A 21,161-nucleotide genomic window follows, 5' to 3' on the forward strand; every position below is an offset into this window, starting at 1 on the left:
GGTTAGAATTACTTGGCTGCTATTGGCTAGAATCACAAGACCCCGCTTGCATACTGGGTTCTTTAAGGGAAAGCCAGGCTGTGCGAGAAAGGGAGAAGGGAACATGCCCGAGCATGTCCAAGCTTTCAGACAAAAGGGAGGGGGGGTGTGCATCCGAGCTACCGGCGAGGCAACCGGCCTTACATTGGTAGTTCTTCTAAGATGAGAATTCCAAAAGGGAAAAGAAACTTGTAGTCCTCACCCCACCCCACTCACTGACTATTCAACCAAACCACTGGGAAGGAAGAGAATTGAGCCTACCTGGCCTTCTCTAGGAAACATCTAAACTATTCAACTCAGGTAGCTCAGTAAGGAAACTATTTTATAGGATTTTTTTCTGCCAAGAGACTTATATAGACATTCTTTATCATTCTTGCTGTCTCTGTGGGAAGAGAAGCTGTTTGAAAAATTAAGTAAATGATTAATAATGATATTAAGAACAATAGTAAAAGCAAGTAAGACCTGACCTAAATTCTTTTTGTCACATATTCTCACGATCTGCAGAAACCATTTGAAGTTTTAGGCAAGAGAGAAAAATGTGAAGTCCAACTGTTTGGCTTTCATAAGTGTAGAGTAAGGTATGAATGTATCAGACCCATCAATTATAGTTGTGATACACAGGCTCTGACTGACCCCAAGAAATTCTCTTGTCCACTGCCTTCTATTCTTTCATAGGAGAGGCCATGTTGTGTGTCATGTGACTGAGCCCCCTCAGCTGATTGGAACCTGGTAAATCAGCTGACCCAAGGGCAGCCAATCCATGACCAGGAACCAGGAAGAGGTTTACAAAGAAACTCTGTCTAGTCAGGGTGATTATATATATATATATATATATATATTATTATTATTTTTTTAATTGTACTTTAGGTTCTGGGGCACATGTGCAGATCATGCAGGATTGTTGCATAGGTACATATATGGCAATGTGGTTTGCTGCCTTCATTCCCCTGTCACCTATATCTGGCAAAAGTAGACCAATCAAATTATTTCTCTTGGAAATTTTTATTCATAAAACTCAAAAGAGGCTGGGTGTGGTGGCTCATGCCTGTAATCTCAGCACTTTGGGAGACCAAGGCAGGCAGATCACTTGAGGTCACCAGCCTGGCCAACATAGTGAAACTCAATCCCTACTAAAAATACAAAATTAGCCGGGTGTGGTGATGCATGCCTGTAGTCCTAGCTACTCGGGAGGCTGAGGCAGGAGAATCTCTTGAACTGGGGAGGTGAGGCAGAGGTTGTGGTGAGCCGAGAAAACACCATTGCACTCTAGTCTGGTCAATAAGAGCGAAAATCCATCTCAAAAAAAAAAAAAAACCCTCAAAAGAGTCCATCTGAAAAAGTAACATCTCCATCACTTCAATTACCTTTTTGGTCTCTCTTGCCAGTTCACCAGAAGCCCCGGTGATGATTACTATTCTTGACTTACTAACAAGTTCAGCCAGATTTCTAGGCCGGCGTTACCAGCAGAGGTGAGTTTCCCTGCTGTTGACTGGAATAGTCTCACTAAAGTCTGAGCTCTAGAGCCTGGAGCCAGAGTTGCAGGACACTTACCTACCTACCTTCACCACTCTTATTTCCTCCATGACCACAAATCAAGTAAAGCTCCCAGCTTCAAGGGCACACAAGTAAGACCAGCGTGCCACATGACCTTCTTTTACTGGCGTGTCCTTGAGAATGCCAGCCACAATCTTTCTCTCCTGAATGGTGCCAGCATCAGTCCCAGAATCAGGGGCACCAACCTCCTAACTGTCATCAGAGATGTATCCGCTGCAGCTCACATACATCTACTTCTAAAAAGGAATATACGGTTGTCCTGTGACTTTTCATGTAGTAGTGTAAAGGGGGCCTGTTGCCATTAGCTGATCATTAGAGGAGCGACTTGTTCAAGATGCAGCTCTTTCCATCATAGGTATATAATTTCATGGTCTTGCTGTCAGATCAGAGTATCATTGTTATCCTCAAAACCAGTCAGCCCCACAATGGCCGCTTTTGTCCCGCCATTCAGCCATCAGAGCAGCTACTTCAACTACCTTCACAGGCTTGATGGGTGAATTGCCTGCTTTGCACTAAATGGCAGTTCTCTGATGCTGGCGTATCAAAGAAAAAGAAAGGAAGAAAGAAAAAGAAAAACTTTTCATCCTGCCCCAGAGAGAGTGCAAAGTGTCTTTCTCGATTCAGCTGTTTGCCTGCCTTCAATTCCAATCAGTCTCTCTGTGCCGTGTGGTGTGACAGTGACAAGGTGAAATCCCTGCTGAGCAGCTCTGAGATCTGTGAAGAAATAGCTTCATACACACATTGTTTGGTTGACCAAGAGAAGCTACTGGAATTTCGGAGGAAAAGCCATACCTATCCTTAGTGACTGAATTAGAAAAAATATGGAACGCAAATCAAAACGACAATGAGATACCACTTCGTACCCGTTAGGATGGCTGTGTATAAAACAAAACAGAACAACAAATGTTGGCAGGAATGTGGAGAAATTGGAGCCCTCCCTTCACTGTTGGTGGGAATGTGAAATGGTGCAGTCCTTATGGAAAACAGTTTGCCAGTCTCTCAAAAAAGTTAAACGTAGAATTGGCATGTGATCCAGCCATTCTACCTCTAGGTATATATCCCAAAGAACTGAAAATAGTGATGCAAACAGGTATTTTTGCAGTGTGCATGGCAGCATTATTCATAATAGCCAAAGGTGGAAAAAACTCATGTCCATGGATAATGTCATATATGTACCACTGAATATTATTCAGCCTCACAAAGGAGTGAAATTCTGCATGTTGCAACAGGAATGAACCTTGAAAACATGCTAAGAGAAATAAGCCAGACACAAAATGAGACATATTATATGATACCACTTGTCTGTGGTATATTTGTAGATGGAAAATACAGTAGAGGTTATCAGGGACTGAAGGGAATGAGGAGTTATTGTTTAATGAATACAGTTTCTGTTTGGGATGATATAAAGTTCTGGAAATGAAGAGTGGTGATGGTCGTATAACAACCATTAATGTATTTAATGCCACTGAAACATATACTTTAAATGGTTAAACAAAAGTATAGAAAGGTCAGGCGTGGTGGCATGCACCTGTAGTCCCAGCTACTAAGGAGGCTGAGGCAGGAGGATCACTTGAACCCGGGAGGTGGAGGCTGCAGTGAGCCAAGATCGCAGCACTGCACTCCAGCCTGGGCAACAGCACGAGACTCCGTCTTTAAAAAAAAAAAAGATAGAAAGGTCAATTCTATTTGATTCTGTTTGCTGAATTCTTTACCAACAGCTTAGGTGTCTCTATTCCCTATACCATCTTCTAGCCAGGGGGTTGTAAATATGTAACCTTGCACCCAAGAACGCTAGACACTCAGACTCTGTGAAGCCGGTGTCACTGACACTGTGACTCTGGGAGGCAGGTTTCACTGGGCTGCCCTGGTTGCCTTGCAGAGGCATTAATATACTCTGCGTTTCCTAACATCTTCATCCGTTTTTCCATGTTCAATCAAATATGTGTCCATTTTTCTGCCTTTCCTTCTGGGCAAGTTAGTTCTGTTGGGGAATGTGCCTTCTCCCCTCCCTGAGAATTCCTTTTAAAATGAGTAAGCAATTCAGCCCTCCTAGCTGGGTCGCACAAGCTTAGAGTATATCTTTTGCTTCTTTTTACCCTTGACAAGTGTGATGGCTTTGCTCTCATGCTGACTTTCATTCCCGTGAAGTTGAAGGTAACAGGCTGTCTGTTGGTCCCATCACAGCTGAGTTTTAATTTAGACTCTAATGGATAGCAATGCGCTATACTCACGTGTCCTTATATGTTGTTCTAGCTGCATATACATAATCCTTCCTAATTCCACTACCAATTAAAAAGAGGGTAGCCAAACAGCCCTGGGACACCACCTCTTTCTGAAAAGGGAAGCCCTGTTTCTGTATCTGGCTGAGCGTGACCCACAGTCGGGGGATTAAGACACTGAAAATCTTGAGGTATAATCCTAGTTCAAAGAAATATAAAATAAAATAAAGGCAATGAAAATCAGTTTCACCTGTGGTTTCTACAATCAGCAAACACCTGTACATTGTAACTATTTTGATCAAATAAAAACCTTGATGTTCTAAAAACAGTCAGATTTCTGTATTGGTACTAAATGCTCAAAAAGTCCCTGTTGGTTGGGCACGGTGGCTCACACCTGTAATTCCAGCACTTTGGGAGGCTGAGGCGGGTCACCTGAGGTCAGGCGTTTGAGACCAGCCTGGCCAACATGGTGAAACCCTATCTTTACTAAGAATACAAAAAAAAAAAAAAAAAATTAGGTGTGGTAGCAGGTGCCTGTAATCCCAGCTACTTGGGAGGCTGAGGCAGAAGAATCGCTTGAACCTGGGTAGTGAATGTTGCAGTGAGCCCAGATCGTGCCATTGCACTCCAGCCTGGGCAGCAAGAGTGAGATTCTGTCTCAGAAAAAAAAAAAAAGTTCCCTGCTTGAACCATATTTATAAGTTGGAAGTAAAACCACATATGCCTCAGGAAGCATCAGGCTAACTCCATTTGTCATATGTTGGTCTAGATGATGCAGAACAAATGACAATGCTGGGAAATAGCGCTATATACAGTGAGGATACGCCAGTGTCAAGCTGTGTGCAAACGGAGTAGACCCAAATGCACAGGACCTCTTTCGCTTTTTGCCCTAATTCTTCCGAGGGACTTCTTCCCCCTTTCACAGATGTTAGCAAAAGAAGAACAACCCGCCCTCATTTCAAATGCATTTTTCCCCTTCCAGCTCACATCACATTTTTCTAGTGCGCTGCTCCAGAATCTGACAGCATGGATTCTGACAGGTTGGCATCTGCTGGTGTTTGATGTTTGGCATTTCTGATGTGACATTGGCTTCATTTTATGCAAGAATTTGTATTCGTCTTGCATGTAGCTTCCCATGGTGGGTTAAGATAGGGAAGGGCTTTGGATTGAAATCTAACAGTGGAAGGAAACCGTGGGTACACTAGCTCCTTAGCTGACTGTTAGCCTATTTATTAAACAGCAATTATCTGGTATCATTGGTACCCATGTGAATATTACATCAATTGGGCCATTCCACAGAGTTGGAATAATGCTGCATGAAATGTCACCAGACCTACAGGTTTAATGAGAAGAGCGTGTTGCTCCTAATAAACCCAGCTAAACACGTTGGAAGCAATGCGTAAGCTTATATGACATTCACTTCTTCATAACCTCAGAGGGAGCTAGGATTGTACTGGATCCTCCATTCCTAAAGCTCAGTTACTTACTCTCTGGAGAGTAGGACAACCCCAACCCGTTTCGTTCTGATTCCAAGGCCTTTTACTTCGTAGAAGAATAAGACGTTTCCTAGATGTCCATGTATATTTCTAGACTGTGGAATCAGAATTTAAACAAAATAATTAAACCCTTCAAAAACAAGTCTGGCCTGGTATGCTGGCTCATGCCTGTTATCCCAACACTTTGGGAGGCTAAAACAGGAGGATCACTTGAGACCAGGCGTTGAAGACCGGCCTGGGCAATATAGTGAGACCCTGCCTATACAAAAATTTAAAAATTAGTCATACATGGCAGCATGCACCCGTAGTTTCAGCAAATCTGGAGGGTTAGGCAGGAGGATTGCTTGAGCGAGGCTGCAGTGAGCTAAGATGGTGCCATCGCAGTCCAGCCTGGGTGATGGAGGGAGACCCTGTCTTTTATAAAAACAGGAGTATAATATGGGGGATGGAGAGGAGGTATTCCTTCCTATATGAGAAAGCAGTCCTGTGTGGAATGGTGACGGTACCACAGGAGACACAGGCATCATGGTGTCCTCCACCACTGCCCACCTCTGAGCATTGTAACCACATCTTCCAGACCCTTTCTGAATTCTCCTTTCATCTACAGGCATACCACACTGAACGCACTGGATCACCTCTGAATTCCCCTCCCGTGAAGGGATTGGGGGCAGCTGGAGGTGAGCACAGCTGCAGGTCCTGTTCTCTGCCTGGAAGTCGTCATTATATGTTTAGGTGGGTGCAGAGCTGAGCACATCAGCACCACCCCACCCATGACCCCCGATCTGTGAGGGGAGATACAGTCAGCTTGGGAACATATGGAAGCCAGGCCCAGATAGCCAGGTTGGCTGAGGATTTGGCTCAAGGTACACAGAGAGTACTTGAAATCACTGCAACTTTCAGTGAGTTTGTGACACGGTCCCATTCCTCTCAGCTCAGCCAGTTGCCTGCTTGGCACCCTCCAGTTAAACGTGGAAGAATTGGTGAAAGGAAGTGAAGTAACGTCTTAGCCACAGGTACAATGTGTGTCAATACCCAGTGGAAGAGATGTAAATGTATCCTGTGCGACTCAAAGAATACTCTCAATTTACTATCAGGGGCTATTTTGTCCACAGCATTTTTGCCAAGATTTCCAACACTGAGACTACTCTTCTAAACTATAAAAGCCAGCTTTTACTGCCCTCTTCACACACAGGTGTTACACACACACACACACACTCACAGCCATGAGCTCAGATTAAGCTCACATTTCCAATTACGTAAGAATCTTCTCATTAAAGTGTTATCTCACAACCTTGTGCTATCTGGGTTCCCTGGCAGAATGGAAGTAGTCCTAAATATCCTGCCTTTCAGGAAATCTTGACTAAACACTTTATGTTATTTCAATAGTTTTAAGAAGTCTAAATGCTTTGTTTTAACCTGAAAATTCACATACTATTTGCAATACTATGAAGAAAGGAAGGAAGGAAGGAAGGAAGGAGGGAGGGAGGGAGGGAGGGAGGGAAGGAGGGAAGGAAGGAAGGAAGGAAGGAAGGAAGGAAGTTTTTGCAAACTTTTAATGGCAAGACATCTTATAACAACCGTTACAAAAAAACTATTAAGACTGGAAATGTCATAGTCTGAGTCTATGAAATTATAAGTCAGTAAATTTATGGATCATTTGAAAAGAAAAAGAAGTAGAGTTTGGCTATTATTTGGTTAAGAAGCTAGAGGTAGGGCCCAGAGATCTTAAACAATTTCTTTTTCTTTTTTTTTTTTTTTGAGACCAAGTCTCACTCTGTCACCCAGGCTGGAGTGCAGTGGCACGATCTCAGCTTACTGCAACCTCTGCCTCCCAGGTGCAAATGATTCTCCTGCCTCAGACTCTGAATAGCTGGGATGACAGGTACCTGCCATCATGCCTGGCTAATTTTTATATTTTTAGTAGAGACCGGATATCACTATGTTGGTCAGGCTGATTTCTAGGTCTTGACCTACCGCCCACCTCAGTCTCCTGAAGAGCTGGGATTACAGGTGTGAGCCACCGCACTCAGCCACAGTTTCTTTAAGTTTAATGTGCGCCAGAGTTTGACAGCCATGAGGCATGACCAATCCTAACATTCCCCTTCACAGGGACAGGTTCTCTTAGGAACACCTGGTCACTCTCCCTGTGGATCTCATGAACTACAAAGCAATTGACGGCCCCATTTCGGGAGCTGAATGTATTCACGGTAAAGTGCTTCCCGATTTCCCTGTTTATCAGGAGGTAACTTAACCCAGAAGAGGAATAATTATGCAGGCCTTAGGGTCAGACAGTTTTGGGTTGGATCTCCATGCTGCCATTCATTGTGTGTCTCCAGGCTAATGACCTCATGTCTCTGAGCCTCAGTTCCTTATATGATAATGATCCACAGTCTGGTTATGAGAATTAAATTAGATATTTTGTGAAACCGTTTAGTACAGAGTCAATATTCTATAAGCATTAACTGTTTTTATGCTGCATCCTCCATGAAGTTCGCGTGAAAATGAATGAGAGCGATGCAAAGCACCTGGACCATCGTGACATTCTACAAGCGGGAGGTGGCTTCCATTTCTAGGGACTAAATAGAACTAATGAGCAGCTCCCTCATTTGCTGAGAACCATGGGAGGACACTATTTCTATATTCGTTTACTTTTTGTGGGAAAAATATTACAGAGATGGAAGGTGATTAAGAAATTTTAGAAGGACCATTCCATTTAGCCTTTACAATGGAAAGAATAGCAAGATTATAGTTTCCTTCCTTCTTCCTTCCTTCCTTCCTTCCTTCCTTCCCACCCTCCCTCCCTCTCTTCTCTCCCTCTCTCCCTTTCTCCCTCCCTCCCTTCTTCCTTTTCTTCTCTTTTCTTCTGTCCTTCCAAGAATCATCACAGGAAAAAATGGGTCTACTATCTGATGCATCTGGGGTTGTTTGTTTGAGCTCCTTCCTTCCTTCCTTCCTTCCTTCCTTCCTTCCTTCCCTCCCTCCCTCCTGCCTTCCCTTCTTCCTTCCTTGCAGAATAGTATTACATATAGTATGTGCCTTTTCAGCATTTTTAAAAAAGCATTTAGACTTAAAACTATTGAAACACTATGAAGTGTTCAGTCAAGATTTCCTGAGGTCAGTGTTATAATCTCAGGTGAACAAAGGTTATTGAATGAACAGAGCTTGTAATATTAACCTCTGTTCACCTGCCTTCATGAAGAAGAGGAGTATATTCTGTTTTTCCAAAGCAATAATATATTAGTGTTGGAATTCCTTTTTATTGTGTTCATATCAATCTAGTGTTTCAAATCTACATGTGAAAAACTTGTCTTTTAACTTTTATTTCTTTATTTGCTTTTGAGACAGAGTCTCTCACTCTGTCTCCCAGGCTGGAGTTCAGTGGCACAATCTCTGCTCCCTGCAACCTCTGCCTCCTGGGTTCAAGTGATTCTCCTGTCTCAGCCTTCAGAGTAGCTAGGCTAATTTTTGTATTTTTAGTAGAGACAGGGTTTCACCATGTTGTCCAGGGTGGTCTCGAACTCCTGACCTCAGGTGATCTGCCCACCTCGGCCTCCCAAAGTGCTGGGATTACAACCGTGAGCCACCGCACCTGGTCTTAACTTTTAAATATATTTTCTTATACATAGTTATTAACCCTTTAAAATTGTACATTACGTGGCTTGAAATCAGATTTACCATCCTACAATGGCTTCGGCATTAGAAGATTTTTGTCCTCAGAGTCCTCGGTCTGTCAACATTTCCAGAGGTTTCCCACATGCTAGAGCATCTTTGACACTACACTTCACTGGGAAGGAGAGCAGGGAAAAGTAAAAACAGCAATAATGATAATATTAGGACAATTTGTGAGGTCACGGCAAAGAATTAGAAGAACTAGGAGATGTTCTTCTACATTTTTATTAATACTTTAGGCCGGGGCATGTTGGCTCATGCCTGTAATATCAGCACTTTGGGAGGCGAAGACGGATGGATCGCTTGAGGCTAGGAGTTCGAGACTAGCCTGGCTAACATGGTGAAACCCCATCTCTACTAAAAACACAAAAATAAGCCAGGTGTGGTGGTGCATGCCTGTAATCCCAGCTACTCAGGAGGCTAAGGGAGGAGAATGGCTTCAACCTGGGAGGCAGAGGTTGCAGCGAGCTGAGATTGTGCCACTGCACTCCAGCCTGGGCAACAGAGCGAGATTCCATCTCAAAAATAAAAATAAAAAATAAACCACTGTATTAATACTTTAATATATAAAATCCACCATAACCCCATATTTAGATGTGTCTACTGATGAACTGGTCAATAAATAGCCCCTGAACCCCAAGTAAGGCAGTGCTCCCTGAAATAGGTATTGCTTTCGTTTCTGAATAGCATCTGTTTCAAGATGTATAAAACTATCGCTCTGGCATATGCTGTAGCCAGAGGGGAAAAAGTCAGAGTGGATTTAATGCTACATCTGTGACCAGTTAGTTATAGTAACCTCCAGGTATTTGGTGGTTTCAGCAAAAGTTCTAATACACATTCCAGGCATCCAGAACTATATGGAAGGCTGTAAAAAGATGTGGAGAAATAATTCATACATCCACTCATTTGCGAAAACTACAAAGTGCATGTAGTTCCCTGATGACTTGAAAGTAGTGCTCAATTCATTCGTTCACAAGGAAGTTGCTGTGGGTACCTACGCAAGGATATTGACTCTAGGGATAACATGTGCAGATGACATGGGACATCCTGCTGGATCTTATCAGTGCTGACTGGGAAAAATGCACTAAATTATCAGGGCAGGGAGTAGGGGGTGCAGGAAAGGAAACATTTCAACAGTTACCAGGTCCTCAGAGACACTGACCAATTGTTCCAGCTAGATAAGATGCTGGCTTTGGACTTTCACGGTTGTTTTCCAACTGTGGCTGATAAGCTGACTTTCATTTGATTTATTTTCTTTTCTCAGACTTATATTTCACGTTTATGGGTGGCCTTCCTACAAACCACTAATTATCCTCTGTAGTCGCTCTTATTTGCACGATTTGATTGATTTGCTTTAGAAGTTTTGCTTTTTGTGGGATTAAACAAAACACACAACTAGCACACCATCTGCTTGATATACACGTCATTCAGGTCCATAAGAGCTAACCAAGGAGAGTTTTGGGATGGTTAGCTGGGTTTAAGTTAGAACACAGAAAAAGCAAAAATAAAACTCCCAACAGATTTAAAACAAATTGATAAAGAATTCAAGAGAGCCTAGACATTTTCTAACCGTTCTGGCTATTTTCTTTTTCTTCAGACAGGGTTTCTCTCTGTTGCCCAGGCTGGAGTGCATTGGTGCAATCACAGCTCACTGCAACCTTGACTTTCTGGGCTCAAGCAATCCTCGTGCCTCAGCTTCTTGAGTAGTTGGGACTACAAGCACATGCCACCACACGTAGCTAATGATTTTGCAAATTTTCTGTAGAGATGGGGTCTTGCTATGTTGCCCAGGCTCGTCTCGAACTCCTGGGCTCAAGTAGTCCTCCTGCCTCGTCTTCCCAAAGTGTTGGGATGATGCCATGAGCTACTGCGCCCGACGGTTCTGGTCATTTTGCTCACTCCCTTGGCCACTCCCAGCCCTCAGCTAATGCTTTGGCCCCCACTCCTGTGGTGAAGATTCTCCACCCAGGATTTCCACAATGTGAGCTGAAGCAACCATTTCCACTTCAGACACATTCAGCAATTCTATTCAACAGACATGTGTCATCTACTGTCCAAAAGTATGGTGCTAGGCTGTGGTCAGCGAAGAAACTGATTTGTGCCTGGGTCATAGTTTATAAAGGTGACTAAGTGACGTCTGAGAGGCCAATGCTATTGAGAGCAAAGATTAAAGTTACTCACGGTTGGCCTATAAACAGGAGACACCTCAGGCCACGCAGGGCGTGGGGGAAGCACCATTACTGGTCAGCAGGCAGAAAGGAGGGAGAAGGCCTCAGCCACAGCCATTACTGGGATTCTCACGGGAAAGGTAAGAAGAGGCAAGGGAAAGAGCTTAGGACTGGTCGGTTGGAATAACTCCAGTGGCCTTTGGGACACAGTTAGCCCCAGTTGTCTGGGACCTGGCTCTGGGTTGATTTCGGGCTGGGAAAATACTGGCTTGCTGAGAGAGTGCGATAAGGAGGTAGTTGAGAGAGCAGGCTCTGGATCACGGGGGAGGTGTCAGCAACCTTGGCTGGTAGTTTGGCCCGGTGATTAATGAAGGCCAAATAAACCAACTAAGAGAACACAATTAGGATGGGGAGGAACAGTGTCTTCTACCAGGAATTCGGAATCCAGTAGCTGAACCAAGTATCACCCAAGCAAATCTAGGATATACTCTGATAAATGCAGTATCGCACCAGCAGCTTCATTGTGTGATGGGAGTTTGAGGGAGGCAGGCAAATAATGAAATGGAAAGTTTTCTTTCCTGGGAGATTTACATTCTTTTTTTTTTTTTTTTTTGAGACGGAGTTTCGCTCTTGTTACCCAGGCTGGAGTGCAGTGGCACGATCTTGGCTCACCGCAACCTCCGCCTCCTAGGTTCAGGCAATTCTCCTGCCTCAGCCTCCTGAGTAGCTGGGATTACAGGCACGTGCCACCATGCCCAGCCAATTTTCAGTATTTTTAGTAGAGACGGAGTTTCACCGTGTTGACCAGGATGGTCTCGATCTCTTGACTTCGTGATCCACCCGCCTCGGCCTCCCGAAGTGCTGGAATTACAGGCGTGAGCCACCGCGCCCGGTCCTACATTCTTTTTTTTTTTTTGAGACGGAGTTTTGCTCTTGTCGCCCAGGCTGGAGTGCAATGGCGCAATCTCAGCTCACTACAACCTCTGCTTCCTGGGTTCAAGCGATTCTCCTGCCTCAACCTCCCAAGTAGCTGGGATTCTAGGTGCCCGCCACCAAGCCAAGCTAATTTTTTGTATTTTCAGTAGAGATAGGATTTTGCCATGTTGGCCAGGCTGGTCTTGAACTCCTGACCTCAGGTGATGCACCTGCCTCGGCTTCCCAAACTGCTAGGATTACAGGCGTGAGCCACCACACCCGGCCGTACGTCCTCTTTTACACTTAACTAGAAGAATCACTGTCATGCACTGCACAGTAGTTCAGCCAACCGTGGACCACATCTGCGATGGTGGTCCCATAAGATTATTATACTGTATTTTTATTGCACCTTTTCTGCGCCTAGGTACACAAATAGCACTGTGTTACAATTGCCTGCAGCACTGAGTAGAGTCACTTCTGCACGGTTTGCAGCCTAGGAGCAATAAGCTGCAGCATGTAGCCTAGGTTTGTAGTAGGCTACACCACCTAGGTTTGTGTAAGTGCATTTTAGGATGTTTGCACAACAATGAAATTGCCTAACAACACAATTGTCAGAACATAGCCTCATCATTAAGTGATGTATGACTGTAACTTAAAAATCGTGCAACGCTGCTAATCAATGCCACCCTTTTGTACGTGGAAAGACGTAAGTCAAGGCCTAGCCTAGTGCCTGGCACATGAGAAACGTGAAATTAAAGGTAGTTCTCAGCTGGTCACGGTGGCTCACACCTGTAATCCAGCACTTTGGGAGGCCAAAGTGGGTGAATCGCCTGAGGTCAGGAGTTCAAGAACAGCCTAGTCTCGAACTAAAAATACAAAAGTTTGCCAGGTCTGGTGGCGCGTGCCTGTAGTCCCAGCTAGTAGGGAGGCTGAGGCAGGAGGACCACTTGAACCTGGGAGGCGGAGGTTGCAGTGAGCTGAGATCACACCACTACACTCCATCCTGGACAACAGAGCAAGACCCTGTCTCAAAAAAAAAAAAAAGAAAAGAAAAAAAGAAAAAAAAAGGTAATTCTCATCTCTCCCTTCCACTTTGATGTCATTTTTGTATTGCTAACCATCGCTGACTTAATAAAAGCCTGATACATCATTCTCTCCCAAAATGGAGGCATTCTTTTTACAACTAATGTGATTCATAGTTATTCTCATAGTTCTTTTTTTTTTTTTTTTTTTTTGAGACAAGGTCTTGCTGTGTTGCCCAGGTTGGAGTGCAGTGGCGTGATCAGGGCTCACTGCAGCCTTGAACTTACAGGCTTAAGCAATCCTCCCACCTCAGCCTCCTGAGTAACTGGAACCATAGGCATGTACCATTGGCTATTTATTTTTATTTTTAATTTTTTTGGAAATAAGGTCTCACTCTGTTGCCCAGGCTGGAGTGCAGTGATGCCATCTTGGCTCACTGCAACCTCTGCCTCCTGGGTTCAAGTGATTCTTGTGCCTCAGCTTCCTGAGTAGCTGCGACTACAAGTACATATTTTTTTAGTAGAGACAGAATTTCACCATGTTGGCCAGGCTAGTCTCAAACTCCTGACCTCAAGTGATTTGCCTGCCTTGGCCCCTCACAGTGCTGGGATTGCAGGTGTGAGCCACCGAGCCTGGCCTATTTCCCATTTTAAAAACAAAATATCATATGGGGTTAAAAAATGCTTGAGTTAGTTTTGATTCGTTCTTGATTAGCTGGTGAGGAATGGTGGGAGAGGCAGCTTGGGGGGTGCCCACGTCTGGACCACTCTGCTGCTGGCCACACCCTGTCTGCTTGAAGCCACATTGGCATCCCTCCATACCAATGAGCTCCCTGACAGCCACTGCCATTATCTGGAGGGCACCACCGCTCAAGGGGTTTCCTTATGAATTTGGCAAAGAATTTTATAAACTGCAGCCAGGGGGAAGCTTGGAATGTTCTGTCTACCACTAGTAAACAGCAGCTCTTTGCTATAGTGAGTGTGACAGAGAAGTTGTTTTCCATTAATATGTGGCTTTATGTGAGAACAAGCTGGCACAAAGCAAGCAAGCAATTAGAAATGATTTTTCTCATGAAGTAACTGCAGATTCCATCTCCTCACTCTGAAGGTATGTGATTGAAAAACTGTTTGTCACTCTCTTCTCAGTCCCCAGCATAGCAGAGTTTGTTTCAGTTAGCGTCAAATCTTCTAAGCCAGCAGTAAACATGTAATGCATTTGATTCGCGAAGGACGTTGCTATGTGACTCTCCATCATCACACAACGCTGCCGACGGCTGCTGTCTTTGCTCTGTGTAGTATGTGCCAGTCAATCCATTCCTCTCTTGACACACACCATGTCTGTTTATGGTGCTTCATCCCTGCTCCTCATACTTTACTGTGTGTGAGAATCACCTGGGACTTTCTTAGAGTATGCATTCCAGGATCTCAATGGTAGAACTTAAAAATTCTGATTGCATCGGTTTGATGAGGTGCAGGAATCTGGCCTTTAGTCAACTCTCCCTCCCCAAGTTGATCCTGGTGTAGGTGGCCCATGGAGCAGACTTTGAGAAATAGATTTCTAGTTCTTGGTTAAAATTCATTATGTAGGGCTGCGCATGGTGGCTCACGTCTCTAATCCCAGCACTTTGGGAGGCCAAGGTGGGAGCTTTGCTTGAGCCCAGAAGTTGTTTTCAAGCAACACAGGGAGAGCCCGTCTGTACAAAAGATAGAAAAATTAGCTGGGCATGGTAGTGTGTGTCTATAGTCCCAGTTACTTGGGAGGCTGAGGAAGATGTCTTGAACCCAGGAGGTCAAGGCTACAGTGAGCTGTGATCATGCCATTGCCCTTCAGCTTCAATGACAGAGTGAGAGCTCATCTCAAAAATAAAACAAAATAAAACATATATATATATATATATATATATATATATATATATATATATATATATGTTGTCAAGGTCCATGTGATAATTTCATAAATTGATAGAATCAAATCAGGGTAATAGGGACATGCATCACCTTAAATATTTATCTTTTCTTTATGCTAGGGACATTCAAAGTATTCTTTTCTAGCTATTTTGAAATAACAATTGCTTAAGGTTAACCATAGATACCGTACTGATGTATCAAATGCCAGGTCTTATTTCTTCTAAGTGCATATTTGTACCCGTTAATCAACTTCTCTTTATTCAGTTCCAGCCTTCCTGGCCTCTGCTACCCACCAATCTACTCTCACAAGATCCTTGCCAGTTTCCATGTAACCACCATTGCCTGACTTTCTAAAACAAGCCAATGAGAGATACTTGCAGGTTTTATTGAGAATGTGGGTTTTTTTGGTCAATGGGTACAAAGTTTCATTTAGGAGGAATAAATTCTGGTGTTTTATCACAGAGAAAAGTGACTGTACCTTGTATTTCAAAATTGATAGAAGAAAGGATTTTGAATGTTTCCAACACAAAGAAATGGTACATGTATAAGGTGATGGTGTATTAGTCTTTCTGTTACTTATAACAGAATACCTGCAGGTGGGTCATTTATAAATAAAAGAAATTTACTTCTTACAGTTATAAAAATTTATTTCTTACAGCTGAGATGTTCAAGGTCAAGGGGCTGCATCAGGTAAGAGGTTTCTTGCAGGTGGGGGCTCTGCAGAGTCAACCCCAAGGTGGTATAGGGCATCACATGGTGAGGGGCTCAGCGTGCTCATGTGCCAGCTCACGTCTCTCTTCCTCTTCTTATAAAGCCACCAGCTCCCCGCCATAACTCACTAATCCATTAACCCATTAATCTGTTAATCCATAAATAGATTAATTCATTCATGAGGGCGGAACTTTCATGAACCAATGATCTCTTAAAGATCTAATCTCTCAGCTGGGTGCAGTGTCTCACGCCTATTATCCTAGCACTTTGGGAGGCTGAGGCGTGTGGACCACGAGGTCAGGAGTTTGAGACCAGCCTGGCCAACATGGGGAAACCCCATCTCTACTAAAAATACAAAAACTTGCTGGGTGTGGTGGTGCTCGCCTATAATCGCAGTTACTTGGGAGGCTGAGGCAGGAGAATCACTTGAACTCTGGAGGTGGAGGTTGCAGTGAGCCAAGATCGAGACACTGTCCTCCAGCCTGGGCAACAGAGCAAGAGTCCATCTTGGAAAAAAAAAAGATCCCATCTCCTAACACTCCATATTGGGGATTCAGTTTCAACATGAGTTTTGCAGGGAACAAATATTCAAACTATAGCAGATGGATATGCTAAACACCCTGATTTAATTATTGCACAATGTATGCATGTATCAAAACATCACACTGTACCGCATAAATATGTACAATTATTATGTGTTAATGAAGACAACAAATTAATGTTTTTTTTAAAAAAAGCATTAATCTTTTAAAAAATGAGAACTGGTAGTGTCTTTACAGACTAAGAAAAAAATCAATATCTAAATCAGCTAAAGGAAACCTTATAATCAACAGAGAAGGGCCCTAAAATAGAAAGGGAGGAGGGTTATTCTAGATCCTTGAACAGGCATTAAGTGAGAGAAACAAGGTCTTGGCTTTTTTTTTTCCTTAAGCAGGCTGTTAAACATTATTTCTCTGGTTAAATGCACATCTGCCCAATGACTCAATAATCCAAGTTCCTTCCTGAGTCTGTGAAATCCATTCTCTGGGACTCAAGAAAGGCGGGGACATTGGGCATCCGGGGCCGGACCCTGGCACATGCTCCCAGGGCTGTGCCAGACTTCTAACAGCAACATGCTAAATGTTGTTTTCAAATCATAGTTTGTATTTTACATCTCATAAGTGATAGGAATTTTTTCCTGTGTTTTTATCTCCCAGGATCAAGTGGGTGGAAGCCAGGGACCCAAATTGTAGGAAAGTGGGAGTGGGTTGGGATTAGTGGATTAGGAAGTTAGGCTGGTTCCTCTCATTTCTTGTCCACCGTCGCTTGTCCATGTACTGGCTACTGGTAGGGAAACTGACCCAGTAGATTTTCCTCACTACCTTTTGTCTTTATTAATCATCTTACATTTATAATAATCATCTGCTCGTACTCATGCATCTTTTCAGCCTTACTCTCTGGTATGCTTTGGCTCTATGGCCCCACCCAGATCTCACCTTAGGTTGTAATAGTCCTCATCTGTTGTGGGAGGGATCCATGGGAGCTAATTGCATTATGGGGGCGGGTTTTTCCCCTGCTGTTCTCATGACACCTGAAGGTTTTATAAAGGGGAGTTATCCTGTACATGCCCTCTTGCTTGCTGCCATGTAAGACGTGCCTTTGCTTCTCCTTTGCCTTCTGCCACAATTGTGAGGCCTCCCCAGCCACGTGGAAAGGTGAGTCCCTTAAATCTCTTTCCTTTAGAAATTACCTGGTCTCAGGTATGTCTTTATTAGCAGCATGAGAACAGACTATTACACCCTCTTTTCTCTTTGTTAATTCTATTCCCAGAGCTTTAGAAAAACTTTCCACCTTTCTGCTTGCCCCTCTCCACACCTTCACAGCCTCACCACCATCTTCTCTCCCCGTCTTTTCATTCTGCTTCTGCTTCTTCATTTGAAATGGCCTTAGTCATGCCACGAAAACATTAGAGCAGGGCTAGGAATACATCAGGACTGAGGAAAGAGGGAAGCCAAACATTTTGAAATGAGCATGTTGGGATAAAGAGCCAGGGTAAGGAAACCACAAGCATCTTGAAATTGTGAAGTCATCTTCTCTAGAATCTTCAGTATTTCAATCCCATTACCCTCCCTTACTTGAATCTGCCTTTGCCAGCCTTTCTGCTAAAACACAATTTCTTATTAAACTTGATTTGGTTTAGCTTTGTCCCTAGCATTGAATCAGCGTTGTTTTCTGATTTACTGCAACTCTACTCTGCTTTATTGCAACTCTGCAGCACTTAGGTACATTATAAAACTTCCATGGCGTTGACCCAGAAACCCAACAATATGACATTGTTCTGTGAGGAAACACATCCTAATCTCAATTCACTGGCCCATAAGTGTTCTAGTGGGAATATTTGGCTCCCCAGGTGTCTGCACCATGATGGGCACACAGAGGTGCTTCACCCCAGCCAAAAGTAATTTCACTGAGTTGGCAAATTGGGGAGAAACACGAATTCTATAAGTCGTTGAAGCGGTCCATCATTGAACGATGCTTTTTTGACAAGAGTTAATATCACTGCTGTTAATAACTGTGACTCCCCAGAAAAAAAAATCACACACACGAAAAAAGCCTTCTGCATTTCCTTTCCTTTCTCATCTTTTAAATTTTGTCGAATTTGATTTCCCCAGCCTTTGTGTCTCTCCCTAGCCACAACCCACTTGTCCTTCAAAGTCTTCCCTGGTGGCTCCAACTCAAACAGCAGTAGTGGTGCAAGTCTTAGTGGTAGTAGCTACTCTTTTCTTTTCTTTTCTCTTGAGACAGAGTCTCACTCTGTCGCCCAGGCTGGAGTGCAGTGGCACAATTCCAGCTCACTACAACCTCCACCTCCTGGGTTCAAGTGATTCTCCTGCCTCAGCATCCTGAGTAGCTGGGATTACAGGCGCTAGCCACCACGCCCGGGTAATTCTGTATTTTTAGTAGAGATGAGGTTTCACCATGTTAGCCAGGCTGGTCTCAAACTCCCAACCTCAGATGATCCGCCTGCCTCAGCCTCCCGAAGTGCTGGGATTCCAGGCGTAAGCCATTGCTCCCAGCCACCATTTTCTTCATTGTTACACGTACCTGAAATAAGTAATAAAAAGGCATCATCTCATTGAATTCTCATGACTCTCCTATGAGATGCAAACCATCATTACCCCCATTTTGTTAGAGAGGAAAGTGAGACTAAAGGAAGCAAAGTACCACATCTTGAAAGTGGCAGAGAAGCCAAGCCCGGGACCAGAGTACCTGGCTTCAGAGCTACCTGGCTCTCGAGTCCCTGATCACGCTGCCTGCTCCCATCGTCCTCATCTGGTTTCCTCCCATGCACTCCTGATAATGCACAATACAGCACTCAATTACATTGTTCATTCTTTCCCAGCAATAGAGTGTTCCGCTTTTTTGCCCTATTAGATTATATGTTCCTAGTAACCACGAGGAACATACGATTCAAAGGAACAAAGAAACGACCTTTCTCTGGTGCTTCAGAGCAGGGGTCTTGGGCTAGATTCTGCAGCTTGCCACCATGCCCTTCCCTAAGCCCGTTTCCTCCTCTGTAAAGTGGTGCCCACATGATCAAACCGTGATGAGGATTAAAAGAAATAATGCATATGAAGGGCTCAGGCGTGGTGATAGAGCAAAAAAGGTTACTTATTGGTGTTCTGACAGCAAATACACTTCTAAAATCATGATGTGGCTCAGTAGTTTTCTGAAAACTCATTTGGCAAGGACACCAGTCTGCTGTGCTATCCATGTTTTGTCTGGGTGGACTTAACTAACATTCCCTGTCTCTCCCCAATGCATCAGCAATATTTCACATTTTTTTGTCTTCTGTCTGCCTTCCAAAATTATGAAAACGTTTGCCCTGAGCAGACCCAAGCAGCAGTCTAATCTTTCTGACCCTTCCCACTGTAAGAGAAACATGGAGTGGGTCTGGGGTCAGGAAATGTTCACTCTGCTCTGAACCCTCCCACTCACCTCCTCCTATATCCCCTCCTACCCAGGAATCCTACTCCTGGCATCAGTTTCCTCATCTGCACTGGAGAGGATGGGCCAGCTGATCTGAAGGTGGCTTCCAGCTCTCTAGCTGACTCTAGACTTTTCTTTTTAAAGAAGTAAATCCCAAGCTGTTATCACCATCACTGTTTTCTGCTCTTCATAACATCAATGTGTTATGTGGGTGCGTGTGTATGTGTGTGTATTGCTGTACTGTGTTCCTGTGTATGTATGTATATGTGTCAGTGTGTTTGGCTGCATCTGTGTGTGACTGTTTATGGGTGCGTTTGTGTGCACCTGCACGTGACTGTATATGGCGCATTTGTGTGCACCTGTGTGTGACCGTATATGGGTGCCTTTGTGTGCACCTGTGTGTGACTGTATATGGGTGTGTTTGTGTGCACTTCTGTGTGACTGTACATGGGTGTGTTTGTGTGCACTTGTGTGTGACTGTGTGTTTGTGTGGACTTGTCTGTGATTGTGTGTTTGTGTGCACCTGTGTGTCCTGTATATGTGTTCGTGTGCGCCTGTTTCCTGTATATGTTTCTGTGCATCTGTGTGTGGGTGCACATGAGTGTGTTTGCATACATCTTTGTGTGTTTGTGTGTAACTGTGTGAGTGAATATGAATATGTGTTTCGTGTGTATCTATAAGAGTGTGTGTGTCTTTGGACATTTGCACAGGATTGACGTGGCCAAAACCCAAGTGACAGGAAAAGAGGAAAGGGTGCACACCACCTGTGTCTTCCGCACGACCCACGCAGGCTGCCCCGAAAGCCTAGGCAGTTCCTGGCCTGGATACCACCCTCAGAGCAGAGGAGGTGGGCGGGGCGGGGCGGGTCCGGGCGGTGGGCGGGGTGGGGAGGAACGGGGCGGGGCGGGCCCGCGTGGTGGGCGGGGCGGACAGCAGTGCTCCGGGCATGCTCGGCCGCGGCGGCCGCAGGCGGGGCGGGTCGCGCTGGTGCCGGGCCGGCCGGAGCGGCGGCGGCGGTGGCGGCGGCGGCGCGAGGCGGCATGAGGGAGCCGCTCGGTAAGTCCCGGCGTCTCGCCCTCCTGGGTCCCACCGTCCATTTGGGCCTCTCCCACGGCGCTTCGCGGGCCTCACCCGCTGCCTCCCGCGCTCCCCCCAACTTCTCCAGCCGGGACGTCGCCCCGATCCCAGCCACCCCGGCGGTGGGGGATGTCCGCACCCCCCGCCGCAGCCCCACCCGGGCCCCCAGCGCGGTGCCTGGCCCCGCCGCCTCGGGATGGGGGGCGCCTGCCAGGCCGGGAGGGGCATCCCCTCCCCTCAGGTACCCCGCTCGGGGCGCGGGGGTCCCAGGGCGGGCACCGCGGGCCGCGGCTGGCGTTAGCGCTCGCGTCGCCCCTCGGCGCAAGGAGGGCCCCGGGGGCGGGGGTCGCTCACTCCGCTCTCGAAGTCGCCCTCCCCAGCGTGTGTGCACCAGCCCCTCCCGCGCCCGCCCGC

The 21,161-nt window shown here is 45.1% G+C and overlaps 1 protein-coding gene across 5 annotated transcripts in view; it reads left to right on the forward strand.

Annotated features, from left to right (window-relative positions):
• The window catches only part of JCAD (junctional cadherin 5 associated), a 100,748-nt gene that overhangs the window by 31,449 nt on the left and 48,138 nt on the right, over window positions 1–21,161 (forward strand). The window contains exon 1 of one of the 5 annotated variants that reach the window (XR_010339530.1): window positions 20,706–20,726. The exons of the other annotated variants lie outside the window; for them this stretch is intronic. The gene's annotated coding sequence lies outside the window, so the exon portion shown is untranslated. Of the gene's footprint in view, window positions 1–20,705; window positions 20,727–21,161 lie in introns of those variants that run through there. 5 annotated transcript variants of the gene reach the window in all.

This window comes from Aotus nancymaae, unplaced genomic scaffold, assembly GCF_030222135.1.
Source record: "Aotus nancymaae isolate 86718 unplaced genomic scaffold, 86718_ANA_hifiasm-v0.15.2.pri h1tg000077l, whole genome shotgun sequence".
Lineage (NCBI taxonomy): Eukaryota > Metazoa > Chordata > Mammalia > Primates > Aotidae > Aotus > Aotus nancymaae.